General features: G+C 39.7%; 1 pseudogene; it reads left to right on the top strand.

Moving 5' to 3' along the window:
- The first annotated feature begins 249 nt into the window (after nt 1–249).
- Nucleotides 250–13,838, top strand: LOC113251069 (40S ribosomal protein S4-like; annotated as a pseudogene).
- The last annotated feature ends 7,267 nt before the right edge of the window (nt 13,839–21,105 follow it).

A 21,105-nucleotide genomic window follows, 5' to 3' on the forward strand; every position in this document is an offset into this window, starting at 1 on the left:
TGCCATAGTACATTTTAAAGTTCCAAAGTTTGTCTTTTTTTCTTCTGTTTTATAACTCCAGTTGTATGCAACAAGATATAACAGGACTTTCTTCCATGAACAATCTTAAGTGGCCCCTACCAAGCCTCTTTCTAAAGAGGTTTTTTTAGCTCTCTTTTCTGGTGTATCGGAAGGAGTCAATCCTCTTTCCGTGCCTAGCACAGACATGGCTCATGGTCACACCTGATGAGTGTAGCAGCTCCAAAGCGTATGTTTGCCTTCTGTCCATCTATTGGTCCTCATAAGCTGAAAGAACATCTCCGTCTCATCATTTTCCTAAGGAAAAGACTTAAGTACGGCCTCACAGGAGATGAAATAAAGATCTGTATGCAGCGTTTCATTAAGACTGATGGCAAGGTCCAAACTGATATAATTTACCCTACTGGTTTGATGAAAGTCATCAGCACTGATAAGAATGGGGAAAATTCTGTCTGATCTATGACACCGAGGGTCACTTTGCCGTTCACCGCATTATACCTGAGGAAGCCAAGTATAAGCTGTGCAAAGTGAGAAAGATCTTCATGGGACAAAAGGAATCCCTCACCTGGTGACCCATAATGCTCACCATAATATTCTGACCCCCTCATCAAGGTGGATGACACTACTCAGATTAATTTGGAGGCTGGAAAGATTACTGATTTCATCAGGTTTGACACTGGTAAACTCTGTACGGTGACCAGAGGTGCTAACTTGGGAAAAATTGGTCTGATCATCAACAAAGAGAGACACCCTGGTTCTTTTGATGTAGTTCAGATGAAAGATGCCAACAGCAACAGCTTTGCCACCCGGCTCTCTGACATTTTTGTTATTGGCAAAGGCAACAAACCACGGATTTCTCTTCCCCACAGAAAGGGTAAGAAAGGGTATCTGCCTCACCATTGCTGAGGAGAGAGACAAGGGGCGGGTGAGCAAAAAGAGCAGTAGGTAAAATGGTCTCTAGGTGATGTGATTGGAAGTCTTTATACTTAATTAAAGATAATACAGCACGATGAAAAATGACAATAAAAATAAAAAGATATTTTTGAATGTACCACAATGTGTGCTGTGCAAGGAAAGGGGATACAAGCATGAGCACAGAGGATCCATAGTGAGTCCTTGCAGGCAAGGCCTACTGCAGGGCACGTGCAGGGAGACAGGTGATTACAGTGAGGATGAGAAGTGCTGTGATGGGAACTAAAGTGTGCAGCGGATATCCCACACTCTTTCCCAGTGTAGACCTACCACCTTGCTGGCAACGCTCCATTACCTATTGCTCCTCCCTCTTCCTTTCTTTGTTCCCACCACAGAACCCAGTACATCACTAAGTTCATTCAACTCCACTTCCTAAGTATCTCTCAAATCTCTTCAATTTTCTTCTTCCCACCATCTTTTTTCCAAGGAAAGGAAAGCTGACCACTTTTAAGCATTCACAAATTTCCAAAATCTGATTATAGGAGATGATGACAGGATGACATGGAAGGAGAAGGCGATAAGGCATTAGAAAGAGCCCCACAGAGGGGCGCCTGGGTGGCTCAGTCATTAAGCATCTGCCTTTGGCTCAGGGCGTGATCCCAGAGTCCTGGGATCGAGCCCCACATCGGGCCCCTCGCACTGGCAGTCTCTCTGTCACATAAATAAAATCTTTAAAAAAAAAAAGAAAGAAAGAAAGAAAGAAAGAAAGAGCCCCACAGAAAACCATTGTTAAAGAGAAATCACAAAGAAGGTTGAAAAGTGGAGAAAGTTAGATAGAATATCTGCAGAGTACACTGTCATGGAAACCAAAGGAAGAGTTTCCAGAAGGGGAAAGTGGTCAACAGTGTCAATACTGCCAAGAAAACAAATAATATAAGAACTGAGAAGAGAACACTAGATTTAGCGAAGTTCATCACTAGAGATTATTTTTTCAAAATCAAAGTATGGAATGCCTACTAGATACAGGACCTTCTTTAAAGGACACAAAGATTTACAGATCTGAGTTGCTTCTTTCCAGAGGCTGATCTGTAGTTTATAAGCAAAACTGCAAAGGCACCAGAAATATTCCCTCCCTCTTCTGCAGCCAAAAAACCTGTAAATACTACAGTACATAATGAGCCAAATGAATGTTACAAATATATCAAGCTCTCTGGAATGAATACTATAAATCAGGAAGTTGTGTTTTTTCTGATAATCTGTATTTTAAGATTATTGTTAACACCCTGGAGCACTTCCAGGTAAAACAGCCAAGATGGAGAATGATTTAGAAACCATTTTAATAGAAGAAATCACTGAAAAACCAGGGTTTTATTTGGATTAGTCAAGATAGCTATGGTAGCATTCATCAAATATTTGAGGGGCTTTGATATAAAAGAAGAATGACATTTCTTTTATATTGCTCCGGAGGACAGACCAAAAACAAATAAGGCACAGGCAGGCAGAAATTATCTCAAAATTAGAGAGACAAAGACAGACGGAGAGAAAGAAGGAAAGAGAAGGAGGAGGAGGGGGAAGAAGAAGTAGAAGAGGAAGAAGAAGGAAGAAATGGAGAGGGAAGAGGAGGAGAAGAAGAAGGAGAGAAGAAGAAGAAGAAGAAGAAGAAGAAGAAGAAGAAGAAGAAGAAGAAGAAGAAGAAGAGAAAGAGAGAAAGAGAGAAAGAAAAAAGGAAAAATAAAGAAAAAGGAAGGAAGGAAGGAAGAAAAAGGAAGGAAGAAAGGGAGGGAGGCAGGCAGGCATGTATTCTTATCAATAATAGCTGTTCAAAAATGCAATGAGCTACCATGTATATGGGTTCCCCATCTTGGACGTGTTCCAGCAAAGGTCAAAGGGTGGAAAGTTCAACTCAGCATCTTGCAAGATGCCTTCAACCTCTAAGATTCCATGACTCCAGTTCAAATATGGTCACTTCCTTCCAAGATGGCCAGAAAAGTCTTCTTGGAAGAAGTGGGATGTCCAATCTAGGAGATGGGAGATGGTCAGGACTTTGAGGGGTGAGCAAGAGAAAGAAGGGCATTTTATGTAGAAGGACAATAAGCTCGACTTCTGGAGCCGAATTTTCACGTGAGGGTCCAACGTCATCAGAACCAAACTCACGAAAGCTTTCAATGCCAGAATAAGGAATTTGGGCAAAACCTTTTAGGCAGCAAGGAGCTATTAAGGAAGGAAATTTTTTTTTTTTTTTGCAAGGAATTACAATTCACTCAAGGAGAGCTTCAAGGAAGTTTGTTCTGGCATTTACTAAGGGCAGATTAGAAACGGGTGAGACTGAAAAAAACAGGAAATTATTAGGAGGGATAAGAAAATGAGAACCTAAACTCAGGGAATGGGAATAAAATTGAAGGTCAGAATAATGGAAACTTTGGGGAAAGAGGAAGCCACAGGACTTAGTGGCTCGTTATGCTGGGAAAGAGGCAGAAGGAAAAATCAGAAAAATGAACGAAAAGGCTTGAGTCCCTGTAACAGGGACAGTGAGAGAAATAGTGCCTTTAAAAACAACAGGGTCAGGGAGTGTAATCAGAGAGACCAGTCACAGTCCCAAGGTCCCAACGTGGGAAGCCAGTCTACGAACTCTGGCCAGGACGACATCTCCAATTCAGGTAGTGTCTCACTAGCATCCAGTGGAATATTACCAGCTGCTATGTCAGAGGAAATTGGGTTCCCTGATTTTCTAAATGAGCCAAGCTGTTGGGCTGGCAACCAACACACATGACAGGCACTTAGCCAAGCATAAAGCCACAGTTCTGAAACATGTGAGTGTGTAGATAAACCATCTCCAGCCTTTAGCGACCTGCTAAGGGGAACTCACAGAAACAAATGAGAAAGAAATCTCCCCCCAAACTCCAGAGTCATCTATTCTTTACCCTGCTGTCTTATATTAAAAACAGGTATAAGTCTATTGTGAGATCTATTTTTTCTCTTACTGGGAAATAGGGCAGAGAGAAAAAGCGTTTTTTGAGGTGGTACTTGAGATAATATGGGGGGAAGAAAACCCCTCAACATAACTTAGGTTCAGTCTATGTAGAAAAAGTAAATATAGAAGCAGAGCTGATGAATTGGAACAATGTAGGGAACCAGACTGGATCATTCGAACTCCTAAAGCTGCTTTTTTTTTTTTTTTCCCTCAACAGTGGTCGGTTTTATTTTGTTTTGTTTTGTTTTTGCTTGGATTATCTGGACAATTACCTCAACTCTCCCTTTCGCTCTGGTTCTACAGCCATAGCACTCTAAGTGTTCTATTTTTATCACGTTCGAATAAGGACTGAACACAATGGAGCTCATTGAAATGAGCCTCACTGAAGGATTAAGCCAGTTGAAAGGATATGTTTCCTGCACATCCTATGTTTTCCATGATGCAGAAAAATGAGCAGTTCCCTGCCCTTGGTCTGCCCTCTCCATTAACAAGACTTTCCTCCTCAGAGGCAAGGGTAAAGCAGAGAGCCACATTTGGGAAAATATTTATGTTGATAAGGGCGAAATGTCTGGAAAGTGCACCTAATTGACCTAAGTCATACACGAGTCCTTAACTCTGGAAGTTCCCTGGAAGGCTGAACAGGGTTTCCCCTGCGTCGTGGACTTGCCTAAGCAAAGCTGAAATCCAGTGACTCCCTGTCATTCTCGGGGTCAGCTCCAAGACTGCAGCCAGGAGCTCTGAGTTGAAATCACTTGCGCCATAACCTCTGATACCAATGGGATTCGGTAGCTGGGAACAGCTGGATGCTTTGGAAGGCAGTTTTCTTTCTTAGCTCTCTTCAGGTCTGGTGACCTTGGCCTTAGGTTTTCCTCTCCATTTAAAAACCACTCTTCCTTTTCAGTGAGCTGGAGACAAACACCATAGGCGCTTCTTGAAATATTACTTTGCAGAAAGGCAGCATTTTTCTATTTACAGAAAGAGAAGGGGGGCAAAAAAAGGACCGAACAGCTTCCAGCTGCTGTTGAGGAAGAGGGCAAGATGCAGAATGGGGACATCCCTTCTCCAGGCCCTCCTCCCTGGGCCTGGACCCCTCCTCAGCCAGCTCCGTGGAGCTCAGAAATTCCACTTGAAGAGCACGCTCCATACCCTTCTCACTCCCATGGTAGGAATGGGGACTGAGGTGAGGTCCACACAAATCCTTTTAGGACCTTGGAATCCCTATTACCAGAGAGGTGAAGACACGGAGGCAATTTAGACTGACTGGCCTCCCCGCTTAAGGACTTTGCAGCACTGCTTATGTATCCAGTGGCCACTCCAGAATGGCTTCAGGCTGGCAGTGTGGTTGGGAGGGCTGGCACAGGACTTGTCTTAAAGCTGAGTTTTTATAGTAATCATCCTGTTTTTATTTAGGTTGAATTTTAAAATCAATGAAACTAGCAAAGAGTTCTAAAGATGCTTTTATTTAAAATTCAAGTAGAGTTGAGTCTACATCGATAGTCCATAGTGTTGGAGGCACCTGGGTGGCTCAGTCCATTAAGCATCTGTCTTCAGCTCAAGTCATGGTCCCAGGGCCCTGGGATGGAGCCCACACCTGGCTCCCTGCCCAGCAGGGAGTTTGCTTCTCCCTCTCCCTCTGCCCTTCCCCCACCTCACTTGTGCTCTCTCTCTCTCTCTCTCACTCTCTCTCAAATAAATAAATAAAATCTTAAAAAAAAAAAAAAAGTCCATAATGCTAACTAAGGTCCAGGTTAAAACCTCCCAAGCTACAGGTTTTATCTCAAAAGAGAACTTCAAGAAAAATCCTTATGAAACAGTGCCCAGAATCCATTTAAAGATGTATAAACCTCAGGGAAACAAATGGTCTGGGAAGGAATCAGCTTACTTATGACAGCGACAGACTTTACAATAGCTTTCAGAAGGGGCTGACAAGGCAAGCAAAGAAAGAAGTTTCTTAAGTAAATATCAAATCAATTAAAGGAACAGATCCATGGAAATAAATCATTTACAGAAACAGGTCCTACCTGCGGTTTCCAACACAAAATATACTAAATGCTACACCTCCAGTAACTAAATAAAAATGGATTCCGAAGTGATTCAGTCTCCACACGCTGAGTAAGAGGTAACCTGCTAAAGCAAAGCCTGCAAAACAAAGGTTTTCAAGATATAAAAATTCATAAACCTTTCTTATCAGAAAAGAGGGGAATGAATATTGTGGCATTCTTATAGCATGTTTGCTTTAGCATTTGTGCTGTGGTTACTCTGTGCAGAGGTAAGGTCTGGTATGCAGTGGAATTATTCTCCCCCTCCTTCTGTCACAAGGTCTCCTTAAAGGGCAATTTCTTTCTTTAGTTCTTTAAATGCTTCCAAAAAGATATCTTAAGGTCAAGAAACTCCAACAATGTGCAAATATCTTTCAGGAGTAGTCGGTTTCCCCCTAGTATGCATTACGGGAAATTTTATTGTAGTCAGTCTAAAGCACATTAGTGGGGGGTCATGTTTCTATTTACTTTGGGACGGTAGGAGTCACCGGAAACAGAAGGAAGCAAGGCCTCATGGCACTGGAGCTCTGCACTCCGGTCAGGCCACCATCTTCTAGTCTGGATTCCACATGATGTAGAAATGACGTTTCCCATAATTCATCAGATATATACACACACACACACACACACACACATACATGTATATGGGGTCTATCGAAGCCTCCCCTCAAGACTTAAAACTTTTTCAAATTGGCAAAGTCTTGATTATAAGATTTGGAGTAATATAACATTTCTGTGAGATCTTGGTAGCCATGGATTTTTTATGTTCTTTGCCAATTAGTCATTATGAGATGGAGTTTGATAACATTTTTCTCCTCAAACATCCTCTTAGGTAACTGAAATCTGATAAACAGAGTAATACATCTTTATCCAAACAAATTAGGTAAATTCCCCCCAGTAATATCTAGCCAGTTCTGGTACACTCAACAAATATTTATTGGATGTCATCATGTACCCAACACGTCGCAGGGCATTGGCAGGACAACAGTGAATAAAACAGACTCATCCTTCCACAGGGAGAGTGGGAGAGAGTGTCTTTGTAGTCATAGGACAGCTCTGTATCCTGATTGTGGTAGGTTACATGAATTTATACATGGGATAAAATTTCATAGAATTACACACATGTGCACATGCACACACATGTACACATGAGTGTACGTAACTGGGTGAAACCCCCATGAGGTCTGTAAGTCAACACAATAGTATTGTGGCGATGTCAGCTTCCTGGTGCTGATAACGTACTATAGTTATATAAGATCATATTCTTTGGGGAAGCTGGATGAAGAGCACATAGAACTCTGTATTATCTTTCCAACTTCTTATGATTCTTTTTTTTTTTTAAAGATTTTATTTATTTATTTGACACAGAGACAGCCAGTAGGAGAGAGACAAGCAGGGGGAGCGGGAGAGGAAGAAGCAGGCTCCCAGTGGAGGAGCCTGATGTGGGGCTCAATCCCAGGACTCTGGGATCATGCCCTGAGCCGAAGGCAGACGCTTAACGACTGAGCCACCCAGGCGCCCCGCAACTTCTTATGATTGTAAAATTACTTCAAAATAAAATACTTAACTGAAAAAAAAAGACTAGACTTTACATGGAGCTTGCACTCTAGTGGCACAGAGAAGTCACAAGTGGATTAATTAATAATCACAGATTTTTAATGTTTATTTTTTATTGAAGTATAATTAACATATAGGGTTATATTAGTTTCAGGTGTACAAATTAATGATTCAAGAATTCCATACATCGCTCAGTGCTCATCACAGTAAGTGTACTCTTAACCCCCTTTATCTATTTCACCCATCCCCCCACCCACTTCCCCTCTGGTGACCTCCAGTTTGTTCTCCGTATTTAAGATTCTGGGGGGGGGTTTGTCTTTTTTCTTTGCTTGTTCATTTGTTTTGTTTTATTTCCACATATGAGTGAAATCATATGGTATTTGTCTTTCTCTGACTTGTTTCACTTAGCACTATACCTGGTCCATTCATGTTGTTGCAAACGGCAAGGTCTCATTCTTTTTTATGGCTGAGTAATATTCCAGTGTGTGTGCATATGTGTGTGTGTGTATGTTTACCACATCTTTCTTATCCATTCGTATATTGATAGACACTTGGGTTGCTTCCATATCTTAGCTATTGTCGGTAATTCTGCAGTAAACACAGGGATGCATATATCTTTCTGAATTAGTGTTTCACTTTCTTTGGGTAAACACCCAGCAGTGAAATTACTGGATCATAGGGTAATTATATTTTTAATTTTTTGAGGAACCTCTATACTGTTTTCCACAGTGGCTGCACCAATTTACATTCCCACCAACAGTGCATGAGGGTTCCTTTTTCTCTACATCCTCACCAACACGTTTTATTTCTTATCGTTTTGATTCTAGCCATTTCAATAGATGCGAGGTGATACATTTCCCTAATGATTAATGATGTTGAGTATTTTTTCATGTATCTGTTGGCCATTTGTATGTCTGTTTTGGAAAAATGTCTATTCAGGTCCTCTGCCAATTTTTAATCAAATTATTTGCTAATTGGGGTTGAGTTGTATAAATTATTTATATATTTTGGATAGTAACCCTTTATCAGATATATCATTTGCAAATATCTTCTCCCATTCAGTAGGTTGCCTTTTCATTTTGTTGACGATTTTCCTTGCTGTACAAAAGCGTTTCATTTTGGTGTCAGCCCAATAGTTTGTTTTTGCTTTTGTTTACCTTGCCTTAGGAGACATATCTAGAAAAATGTTTCCATGGCTGATGTCAAAGAAATGACTGCCTATATTTTCTTCTAGGAGTTTTATGGTTTCAGGTGTCACATTTAGGCCTTTAATCCATTTTGAGTTGATTTTTGTGTATAATATAAGAAAGTCATCCACTTTCATTCTTTTGCATGTAGCTGTCCGGGTTTCCCAGCTCCATTTGAAGAGACTGTCTTTTCCCCCATTGCACCTTCTTGCCTCCTTTGTTGTTGATTAATTGACTGTATAAGCATGGCTTTATTTCCGGGCTCTCTAATCTGCATTGATCTCTGTGTCTATTTTTGTATCAGTATCATACTGTTTTGATGACTACAGTTTTGTAGTATAGCTTGAAATCCGGGATTGTGATACCTACAGCTTTGTTCTTCTTCCTCAAGATTTTTTTATGTGGTGTGAAGAACATTTTTGAATAAGTGCTGGTATATGAAATAATAAAGGAGCCCTCTCTTGGAAAGGGCAATCTGAGAAAAACTCTGAGGGGGTTACATTCAAACTTAGACCATAAAAATGAGAATGAGCCAGCCAGGCTTAGAGAGATGATTAGCAAATACAGTGAAAAGATCCTGGCTGGTGTAAGTCAGGATAACCTTCAACACTGCAAAGCCTTGAAGGACAGCCAGATTTCAGTGGGATGACCTTATATTATGGGGGTGTTGTGGTCCTAACAGACAGGAAGGATATATAGTCATTAGATCCAGTAGATGGCAAGTCATTTAAATATCTTAAGAGTCAAAGAAATGCAAAATTCAGTCAAGTGATGAAAGCAGGCGCGGCCCAGCCAGGATTGGAGAAGTGAATGAATAGATGGAATTATTAGGAAAGACATCTCTTGAACCCAGCATTTAGGAACCTGAAACCATCCCAACTACAAATGAATGCAGGGAGGTCCCAGAGTCTCCAAGAATGTAACTGCATTGAAAGGAAAAAAAAAACAAAAAACCTGAGATATAATCATGTCCACATAGAGTAAGCATCTCCCAGCCTTGGAATCGTTTCCGATTAAGTAAAGAAATGGTTAAGAAAATCAAACCCCAGGGTGCCTGGGTGGCTCAGTCGTTAAGCATCTGCCTTCGGCTCAGGGCATGATCCCAGAGTCCTAGGATCGAGCCCCACATCGGGCTCCTCCACTGGGAGCCTGCTTCTTCCTCTCCCACTCCCCCTGCCTACGTTCCCTCTCTCACTGGCTGTCTCTCTCTCTGTCAAATAAATAAATAAATAAAAATCTTTAAAAAAAAAAAAAGAAAAGAAAGAAAGAAAAGAAAAAAAAAGAAAAGAAAAGAAAAGAAAATCAAACCCCAGTGAATACTATCCCTACATTTAAAAATCTAGCCGGACATGGCATGTACCTGTAGTCCCAGCTGCCTGGGAGGCTGAGGCAGAAGGATCACTTAAGCCCAGGAGTTCTGGGCAGTGGTACGCTATGCCCTTCAGCCGTCCGCACTAAGGTTGCATCAAATAATGACCTACCCAGAGCAGGAACCAACAGATTGCCTAAGGAAGGGTGAACCGGCCCAGGTGGGAAACAGAGCGGGTCAAAACAATCGTGCTGATCAGTGGTGGGACTGTGTCTGTGAACAGCCATTGTACTCCAGCCTGAGCAACATAGCGGGACCCTGTCTCTTTTGGACCTACCTGATTTAGAGAATTCTCTGTCTCCTAAATAAGTAGGCAGCAGAGGTTAAAAAAAAAAAAAAATCTGAACATGCTTGGTTATTTTACGTATTCGTGATGTGAAAGAAAATTTGACCTATGAGAATAAACAGTCAACCTTATAAATTTAAAATGTATATAACTGTATGGCAGATTTAGACTTGTTGAGATCTAACTTTATACATAACATTAGAATATTTAAGGTTATCCACATTTGTGTTCAATTAGATTTAGAAGAGTTACTTTAAAACTTAAGAATTTTTTTTATTAAATCATGCAACTGTAGCAGTTACTAGGAAAATCACATATATTAAATTTATAAATGCAATTTCAAATGTTTAAGGGTTTTTATTTTACAAACATTATTTAAATTCCTATAAAGTGATGTTAAAATTTGCTAGACTTTTAAGTAGAATAAGATTTATAAGCTAGGGGCACCTGGGTGGCACAGTGGTTAAGCGCCTGCCTTCGGCTCAGGGCGTGATCCCGGCGTTATGGGATCGAGCCCCACGTTGGGCTCCTCCGCTGTGAGCCTGCTTCTTCCTCTCCCACTCCCCCTGCTTGTGTTCCCTCTCTCGCTGGCTGTCTCTATCTCTGTCAAATAAATAAATAAAATCTTTAAAAAAAAAAAAAGATTTATAAGCTAAACTTAAAAAGTAGTTTAAAGGTATAGTTGATAAATGTAATATATTGAATATTGATTTTTATATATCTAAAGTAAGTTCTGAATCTTTTCTCTGCATAAAAACCATCCTCAAAAAAACCCAGAAAACCAAAAACTTGTATTTATAGCTTGAGTACCAAGCTACTGAAAAGATTTCCATGGAATGGCAGTCCCTACAAGCCCTGGAAAAAAATTATGACATATAGATAAAGTAGAACAAATGCACTTTTGCCTACGTATTAAAGGAGGTGATTTATCCTGGGGAAATTTATGGAGTTAAATGCTAAATTTGGCATTTAAAGGTGTTATCTTAAAAAAAAAAAAATCAGGGGCGCCTGGGTAGCGCAGTCGTTAAAGCGTCTGCCTTCGGCTCAGGGCGTGATCCCGGTGTTCCGGGATCGAGTCCCACATCAGGCTCCTCCACTATGGGCCTGCTTCTTCCTCTCCCACTCCCCTGCTTGTGTTCCCTCTCTCGCTGGCTGTCTCTCTGTCACATAAATAAATAAAATCTTTAAAAAAAAAAAAAAATCAAATCAATTAACAAAGAAAAGATCCCCTCAAGATCATCACAATTTCTAAGCACACGCATTAGCTCCTTCCTCTAGATTCCTTAATACTGCATACATATTTTTTACTATATTACTTCTTACATTAAAGTGTAAGTTTTGTTACACATCCATATTCCCACTTAACCATAAGTTCCTACTAGGTTAGGAATCATTTCCTGTTTATCATTGTATCCCAATGACTATGACCCTGAGCATCTTAAGGTAGTCATGAAGCTGCCATAGATGTCTCTCATGGACCTGGGATTAATTCTAAGACTTTCTTCCCATCAGCCTCTTCAAAAACTCAGACACCAACCCAATTGGATTCATGCCGCAGCTTCCTAGATTCATCCAGCCCTTTTTGGATCTGTGACCTAGTTTCAAATTGTTTGCAATGGCCCTGACCTGGCACTCACTGCCTTAGGACACAGCTTCTGGCATTTTCCCACTGACTCCACCCACCCCAAACACAGAGCAGGACCAAGTCTGTCAATGAAGAGCATCAGACATTCAGAGCTTTGGGAGAGTATCTGAAAATAACAGTGGCCTAATAACTGTTTAAAGACTAAACTCATGTAATAATCATCTAACATTTCCCAAACACCTACAGTGTTCAAGATGCTCTGCTGAGAACAGGGATATTAAAAACTAAGAAGGTGTGGTGCCCACAGTCAAGAAGTTAGTCAACAACATTAGTGCTCTTATAGTTATATTTGAAGTGCATAAGATCAGAAGACAAGAACACAACCCACAATGGAAAGAAAGGGTAATATAGCCTGTGGCCCTATTCAATTTTGGTGGCTAGATCAATAAGGCTTTGTGACTGCTTCAATGTCAGGAAGTAAAAGGAGTCTACCATGACTTAGGGAATAGTGTTTGATGAGGCTCTTGACTGAGACTGGGAATACAGAAGGATGTGCTGGTCGTGGGCTATGGTGATTAACTCACTTTGGGACATGGTGAATTTGAAATGCATAAGGGATAATCAAGTGGAGATGTACAATACACAACTGGATAAGAGAGTCTACCGTTTATAGGAACCCCATGGTCTGGAGCTGTAGATTTGGAAGTCATCAGCAAACACAGCCTTGAAAGTGAATGAATTGTCCCAGGGATGACATGAACAGTAAGAAGAAAAGAAAGCACGAGAGATACTATGGGGACCATCATATTAAAGGGCTGGGCAGAAGAGGAAATCATTAGGAAACCAAGAAGAGAAACCTGAGATTAAAAACAAAACAAGAAAACTAAAACAAAAACCAGGGAACAGAAGTTGTGGTAGACATTGTTGGTTTCCTAACAAGTATCAATTTCCTGCTCTCCTTCACATAATCCACCCCCCCCTCCGCTGGAAGTGCATGGGCCTCTAAGAAGACTAAAGGTCTCAGTTCCAAGCATTGAGCTAACTAGTCTAAAGATAATCTTACCTACCCCCTTCAGTGGGGACTATGAGGAACAAGTAACCCGATGAGATTCAAAAAATTCTGATGAAATCGGTGAACTTGGTCAAAAGATATGAGCTTCCAGTTATAAGCAGGTACAGGGGACGTAATGTGGATGGTGATTGTAGTTAACCATACTGTACTGTATATTTGAAAGCTGCTAAGAAAGTAGATGTTAAAAGTTCTCAATGACTCTTAACCCTGAAGAACACACTGATGGTTACCAGAAGGGAAGTGGGTGGGAGGATGGGTGAAACAGGTGATGTTAAGGAGTCCACTTGTGATGGGCACTGGGTGATGTATGGAAGTCTTGAATCACTAAATTGTACACCTGAAACTAATACTACATAGTATGTTAACTAACTGGAATTTAAATAAAAACTTATAAATAAATAAATAAATAAATAAATAAATAAATGTATGTTCTCGTCACAAGAAAAAATTATAACTGAGTGAGGGACATTAACTAAACTTACTGTGTTAATCGTCTCGACACATCTACATATATCAAGTCATGTTGTACACAAACTTATACAATACCATAACGTCAATTATTTTAATAAAATTGGAAAAATATTTTTTAAAAAAGAAAGTTTAATGGTACTCCAGAGAAATTCTTCATTATTCTCTTAGGAGAACTTCAAGAAGCAAGGCTTTCCCTTCCTCCAGATGGCATCCTCAGTCACTATGAACCCAGACTTGAGGCAGCCCTCGCTCCCCACCAGTCTGAGAAGAAAACCAACGGAAAGAAGAGAACCCAGCCAGAAGAACAGCAGAGATCTGGAGCTGGAGCCGACCCTGATACCTGCTCTACCTCTAGACTTCCGTTTATGTGAACTTCCTGTGAATTTCTTTATTGCTTAAACCAATTTGGGTTGAGTTTTCCGCTACTTTCTTCTGAAGCAGCCCTAACAGACAGATATAGAAACCAAAGGAAGGCAGGACCTTCAGGAGGAAGTGATCGAGAGTCTTGAGGGTCCCTGGAAGCCAGGTGAAGTAGGACCCGAAATGCCTGCAAGAGCCTGGTAACCAGAAGGCCCTGAAGGGAGCAGTGTCCGTGGGGGCAACGGAGCCGGCGCTGAGCCCAGACTGCAGAGGGTGGAGAGCAGAACGGGAAGTGGGCACTTAGAGCGACAAAGCAGATTCCTCCGCAGTGAAGTTTGTGATGTGAAGAGAAAGTTGCAATGAGAAGCCACTACTATAGTGTTAAGGAAGGTTTTGAGTTGTTTATTTCGAAGATAAGAGCTAATTAGTGAATGAATCAACAGGTGGATCTCCAGGTTTCCTGCCATTACCACGTTCTCCCCTCCCCAGAGTTCACAGGGAATCTCAGCGGAAAGAGGAATTCAATAGCTCAGTAACTCTAATAGCTTCTCATTCTGCACGCAGCCGCAAACCTTCAGAAAAGGCAAAAGTAGTACCTCGGCGTTTCACATTCCAGCTTTCTCATTCAATAGACAAGACCAAAAATATAGAGTGAATCTACTAAAGCAATTCATTAGAAGTAACAAAAAAAGGAAGCACTTGAGAAAATGTGCACAAGAAAGTTCACCGCAACTTTTTTTGTAACTGAAATACTGGGGGGAGAACATGAATGATTTATTACTAGAGAGATGGTAAAACCCCAAAAAGGTGCACTGGGTGGTATTCTATTGACTATTGACTCTGCAGCATTAAAAAGCAATGAGCTGGATCTCTACGTACTGATATGAAAAAATGCAGGTGAAAGCACTAAATTATGGAACAACATATGTGATACAATTCGACATATAAAATTCAAAACAGATAGAATTGTTTATACTTATGCAGAGAATAAAGGTCAAGGAGAATATACAACAAAATCTTATCAGTGGTTACTTCGGGGAAGGAAGTGAGATATGGTGTTCAGGGTAGGGAGGGGCACTTTAGGAAAGGGGAATTTCATATATATTGTATACTTTTACGTAAGTTGAATTTTTACAAGGGTAATTTTTTTCTTGCATGATAAATGATAAAATAAGTACTTGGAGAAGAGTGTGGCATTTGAAAGGCAGGAACTAAATCTGTACCAACGAGCATATCACATTTCTCCCTTAAACAGGGAAAAGGAAAGACCACAACATTGATCATTTTTAATGTCTTTATCTCACATTATTAATGCCAAATGGATAAGGTTTTGGATGCTTTTGGGGGGAAAGCATTTTTAAATTAATTAGTTGTTGGATGTATGTAAAACCATTGGCATCAAGTTAAGTTTATCCGTAAGTAACTCCATACTTACCATCTGGTTAAATCTGGCATTGCTCATCGTCAAATTGTAAGATTGCTCAAATAAAACTGGCTGCTGTTTCAGGAAGACTCCTGTGTGAGCACATTTGCAAGTGTAAAATGTACACGGGGAGGCTGACGGGAGAGGCTGACTGGGGAGGCTGACGGGAGAGGCCAAAAGGCTCACCTCCGTCCTGAAACAAATCTCATCAGTAGGCCAAGCAGCTCAGCTCAATTCTCTGACTTGGTTCCTCGCCCAGGAAGTAAGAGAAGGGTAAGCCGCACGAATGGGAGTACCACTCTCTGTGATTTCTTATTCAAAAGTCGTCTGAAGAGATGGTTTCAATAAGCAAAAAACCATCAAACACCTAGAGAAGTGAGACCCTGAGAAGCCGATGCTTAGATAAAGAATTTGCATATGCTCTAAATAAACACACAACCATTTTATAAATATATTGTCGAAAACTTCCTATTTCTTTGTAACTATAGCTACTACTTCAAATCATATTAATGTAATTAAATATATATGTAATTAAATTAATCAACAATGCCCTTTACTCAAGCTCTCAGTGGTTTACCAACCAACCAACCCTTGTTCATTGATTAGTTATCAGCTCCTAATCACAACGGCCACATATTCTTTCCACATAGTTACTTTAACAAGATGTCAGATGTCACTTCCTCAGCCTCACAGAAAGAAAACTCCCCCAGTGCTTGAGACAGATAATTCAAGAAATGCCCAAATGTGAATATATGTCTAAATCCCTTTGAGTCTGGAACAGAGCAACAAATTTGGAAACATTTTTTAATCACTGAGAAAAAGAAAAAAAAAAATGGCCAAAAGAGTAAAAAAAAAAAAAAACTAGGCAAGACTACTTCACCTATGGTCAAGTCAGTCCTGTGAATGATAGCTTAGTCAAAATACGACATAAAGCCTGGGTGCCTGGGTGGCTCAGCCGGTTAAGCATCTGTCTTTGCCTCAAGTCATGATCCCGGGGTCCTGGAATGGAGCCCTGCATTCAGCTCTCTGCTCAGTGGGGAACCTGTTTCTCCCTCTCCCTGTGCCCCCCACCTCATGTTCTCTTGCACTCTCTCTCAAATAAATAAATAAAATCTTAAAAAAAAAATAAGGCATAAAGTCCAGAATATATGAATCAAATAATTTTAGTATATAATGATCTACATTGTACAAAAGAATATAAAGGAAGATTTTCAGTGGAAACATATATACCTAGTCAACAATTAAACATGTATTAAGCGTGGGGCGCCTGGGTGGCTCAGTCGGTTAAGTGGCTGCCTTTGGCTCAGGTCATGATCTCAGGGTTCTGGGATCAAGCCCCACGTGGGGCTCCCTGCTCAGCAGGGGAGTCTGCTTCTCCCTCTCCTCCCTGCTTGTGCTCTCACTATCTCTCTCTCTCTCTCAAATAAATAAATAAAATATTTTTAAAAACCCAAAAACATGTATTAAGCATATACCACATCTAAAACTGGTCATACAGCAATAAGCAAAACAGATAAGACCTCTGTCCTGCAGGAGCTTCCAAATTTCGAAATTGACAAATATTATCCAAGAGAATTAAGTCTCCTGTCTTAATACCAAACAGCTTTTATTTTCTATTTTTAGAGTTACTTCTACAAAGAAATAAGTCAAATTTTTGTTTTATTTTTATTAGAAACTAAATGGAAGAGTATATGTTGGTTTCATTTGAAACAGTTCCCCTAAATAAATTCCTTATATACATTTCCAAAGTTCTGTAAGATGTAAGCGAACAGTTCTGACAGCACTACAGTGTCGATTTAAAGGAAAATATAGAATACGCTTATTCCATAAGAACAGACAGAACCAAACTTATTTATTTATTTATTATTTACTTACTTATTTATTTTAAGTACACTCTACACCCAATGTGGGGCTTGAATTCACAACCCTGAGATCAGGAGTAGCCCCCAAAATCAATTTTTTAAATACAAAATTCACATGATAATCCTGTTTAATCTATAAAAGTTCTTTATAAAATGTTTCTGTGATTTTTGCACTGTTGCTATTACAAACTGGATGGCATTTATATCAATTTCTTTATTACTTTGGAAGTATATTTCTTATATTTATTCACTTACCATTGAAATTTAAATTCTTCTCGATTTTTAATACTAGAGAATTCTTTCTTCTTACAGCAGTTACTGCAGTACAAAATGCCATCACTGATTATCAACACTTTAAATTTTAGCTCCATAAAACCAAATTTTGTGAAAGGACTATAGGGAGAAAGGCAATGCCATAGTCTCTCCGCAAACCATGTATCTGGTGGATTTTGCTTTAAAATATTCTAATAATGCTGAATATTAACTATAGGTTGTAATTTGATATTCACAAGTTTGTAACAATTGGCATAACAGTCAGAAACTGTCTCCAAAGAAACCAACCAATGGTCCAAGAACAGGAACAAAAAAACATGGGCTGAAATTAATGCTAAGATACTTTCTTTGAAATACTTCCAAAGATTAGCATGAAAAGGTGACCCAAGAAAAGGCAGATGGACAGGGAATCTACTCCTTACTTAAGGGATGAAAAATCTGATGGCTAGAGGGGCAAAGGAGTCTCCTGACCAGGGACACGTAATTTGTTGGGTACATGATGGGCACCTGCCACACCAGGATGTGGGGAAAAGGTAAAAAATAGAGAGGAGCTCAATCCCCCCTGCCACACACACACTCTACTTCCTTCTCTATCTCTCCCTCCAAATCTTCCATGATTCTTCCTCATTATCCAGAATGCATGCTTTTCCCACTACGTGTACCTGAAGTGACTATTTTTCATTTATTCGCTTTCCAATATCAATGAGTTTAGCCAGGACGTATTTACCTAAATCTCTGTTTGATGTTTTTTCTTAAATGATGAACCTAAGAACTGCTTCTTAATGTAGAGGTACAAAGTAACATTAATTCTTAAATGTACCCTAGTGATTTAGGTTGAGCTGATTAAATTCCATATAAGTTCTAAGCTTTAAAAAAAAAAAGCTACAGCTAAGCAGTGTTGTTAAAACAATAAAATGACTTTGGATAAAGCAGGGACCATAGTAATGATTTCTAAACATTTTCTGAGCATTTTCCAGTACAATATTTAACTAATTTCTTCTCAGCATTTTTTTCCATTTGTTAAAATTCAGGCATGGGTTGGGTCCTAAAAAAAAACAGAAAAGGAAAAATGGGCCTTATAAAATAGAATCACAATTTCAATTTGAAACACTGAAACAAATGTTCTGTGAGTGTGACTTTGCCCCCTCAACGCAGGGCTCCTTTTGATGTCATGGGAGAGTTCAGTAGGGAGGGATGGAGAAGTGAGGAAGAAAAGCAGAAAAGATGGACAGTGACTAGAAAGGGGCATCAAATTTCAAAACTGGGATGCTGAATTGTTCTTACAGCCCTCAAATTAAATTCTGAAATGTAAGAGCCTGCTGATTCCAAGCACACTTGAAAGGAAAGAGGCTAGGTCCCCAGACCCCTGAAGGCTTTCATTGATAATCAGGAGAAAGGTTTTAAGGCGACCAAACCAAGAAATCTTGAAATGTTGAATCATGTGATTTAAAAAAAAAAAAAAAAGTAAGAAGCTACTTTCTACATAAACAGCACTCCAGGAAAACAATAAAAATTAGGAAGACCAAACACTGTGATGGTCCAATTTTGGAAAAAGCGAAAAGTGGCTTTTTTCATAATAAATTTTTGGACTTCAAAGCAGTTTTATTTTCAGCTGTGACTGTATATAATACTAAATACTAGCGTTTCCTCCTCTGTCAATAAAAAATAGAAACTTATGTTCTTGGCTTTCTTCTTCTAATTGCTAAGCTTTTAGGAACTCATACAATCCATTGCAGGTTGATCCAAAAACTAATGTCATGGGGCAAATGTGACATAGGAGTTCCAAGACCAAAGACAGGCCCAGACTCAGACCTACTGGTCTTTCCTTCCTGGTTCCTCTTGGCGCCACAAGAGAGCCTAGCGGGGTAGAGGGGAATTTTGCTTTCAAACCGTGCCTTCCAGGCAGAGCCATGGCCTGTTGTAAGGGTTGCCTTATCTTCATTGCACCTCTTACCCTTCCCAGATGGCTGAATCTGCTGGAGCTAAAGGTTCATAAAACCCGAAGACTCATAGTAGAAACATCATTTGCAAGCTGGGAGTCAGGCTAGACACTGAGGGAGCACTAACTATAGGAAATGTGTAAAAAGGATTCAGGTGTTGCATTCAATCCACAGGCAACTAGACCCAATGCCAAGAGTTTCCAAAGCAATAAGAATTCAAAAGCATTAACTGGCGTTCCATATTGATAAGAAGCCATGATAATGACTGCATAGTAAGTGGTTGAGGGAGAAAGAGAATGAGTGATTAAATCACACTAAACCATTTGAGGCTGTCTTAAATGACAGGATAAGTAACAGGACAAGTATTTCTAGGTCCTAGCTGTACAGCCTAGTCCTATAGGAAAGTTACAGCAAACCAGGCCAGCAGAGTATTTCCATCTTGTCTAATTTAGCTAGTATAGCCTTCCATCTTGTCTCCACATAGAAAGAAAGAAAGAAAGAAAGAAAGAAAGAAAGAAAGAAAGAAAGAAAGAAAGAAAGAAAGAAGAGAAAAGAAAGGAAAAGAAAGAAAGGAAAAGGAAAAAGAAAAGAAAAGAATAGAAAAGAAAAGAAAAGAAAAAGAGGGGTTACAAGCAAAAACAAAGTAATGCATATACCAATCACTTTTCTATCTTGAAGAAGAAGGAAAAAGCCAGCTTGTATACATAGATCCATTCCAGCACCTGTTCAATGCTTTCTCATGTAATATGTCATAAAAATAAACACATCAAACAATAATTCGAATATCCAAAGGTGACCTGAGGAGCTACAGTTTAACCCTACACCCTTCAGAATTGATCTGGCACTCTGCACTGATCTTTTATTTAAAAAACAAAACAAAACAAAATACCTAATTCTACGTCTTTATCTAAATGGGTTTCATAGAGTCAAAGTAGCTAGACATTTTTTTTAACTTTTTTTTTTTTTTTTTTAAGAATCAGGGGATTCTGGATCTTTTGGGAGATTTTTAGAAGTCTGTATTATAAATTAACTTTTTAAGGGCTGCCAAATATATCATTACAGGCATGACTCAAAGGTGTTCTGTTGTCTAATAGAAATAGAAAATACTCGAACTCTTGAAATTGCAAATGATGTTAGAGTCTCTATTTTGAAAGAGAGGAAAAGGCACTGGTAATACCCCAGAACAACCACAAACAGTAAGTGCATCCTCAGGGCCAGTCACTGTCCTACGTGCTTTACATACCTTATCACATTTGATCTTTACAATAACCTGTAGGGCAGGCATCTACTCTTCAGGTGAGGAAACAGGAGCTTATGAAGATTAAGTATCTTGTGCAAGTCATTCCCATTAGTAAGTGGACTGAACTTAAGTCTATGTGACTCCAAAGGCTAGACGTATATTCTTAGCCACTATTCTCTACTTCCTCATACCATCAGGTGCAACAGCAACAACAACAACAACAAAAAACCTCACATTCACTTGGGGGTACACCTTCAGAAATTCATGTTCTCATAGAATCATGGAAACTCACAGTGGTCACCCCCCCACACACACCATATTTTAAGTCCCTCAACATCCCCAAAATTATTTGTGTTAACTATCTAGGCTCAGATCCCTGTTGGGTTCTTTAGTAGAAGAGGAAAAGAAAAAGGAGAAAAGAGTTTTGGATTATCATGGAATATCTCTCTGATATTCCCTTCATCTGCATACTTATTTGGAAAGCGGGGGAGGGGAACAAGCATAACTAAGTCAGAGTCCCAGGTAGTAATGTAAAACTAG

Source organism: Ursus arctos, unplaced genomic scaffold (assembly GCF_023065955.2).
Source record: "Ursus arctos isolate Adak ecotype North America unplaced genomic scaffold, UrsArc2.0 scaffold_10, whole genome shotgun sequence".
NCBI classification, from domain to species: Eukaryota; Metazoa; Chordata; class Mammalia; order Carnivora; family Ursidae; genus Ursus; species Ursus arctos.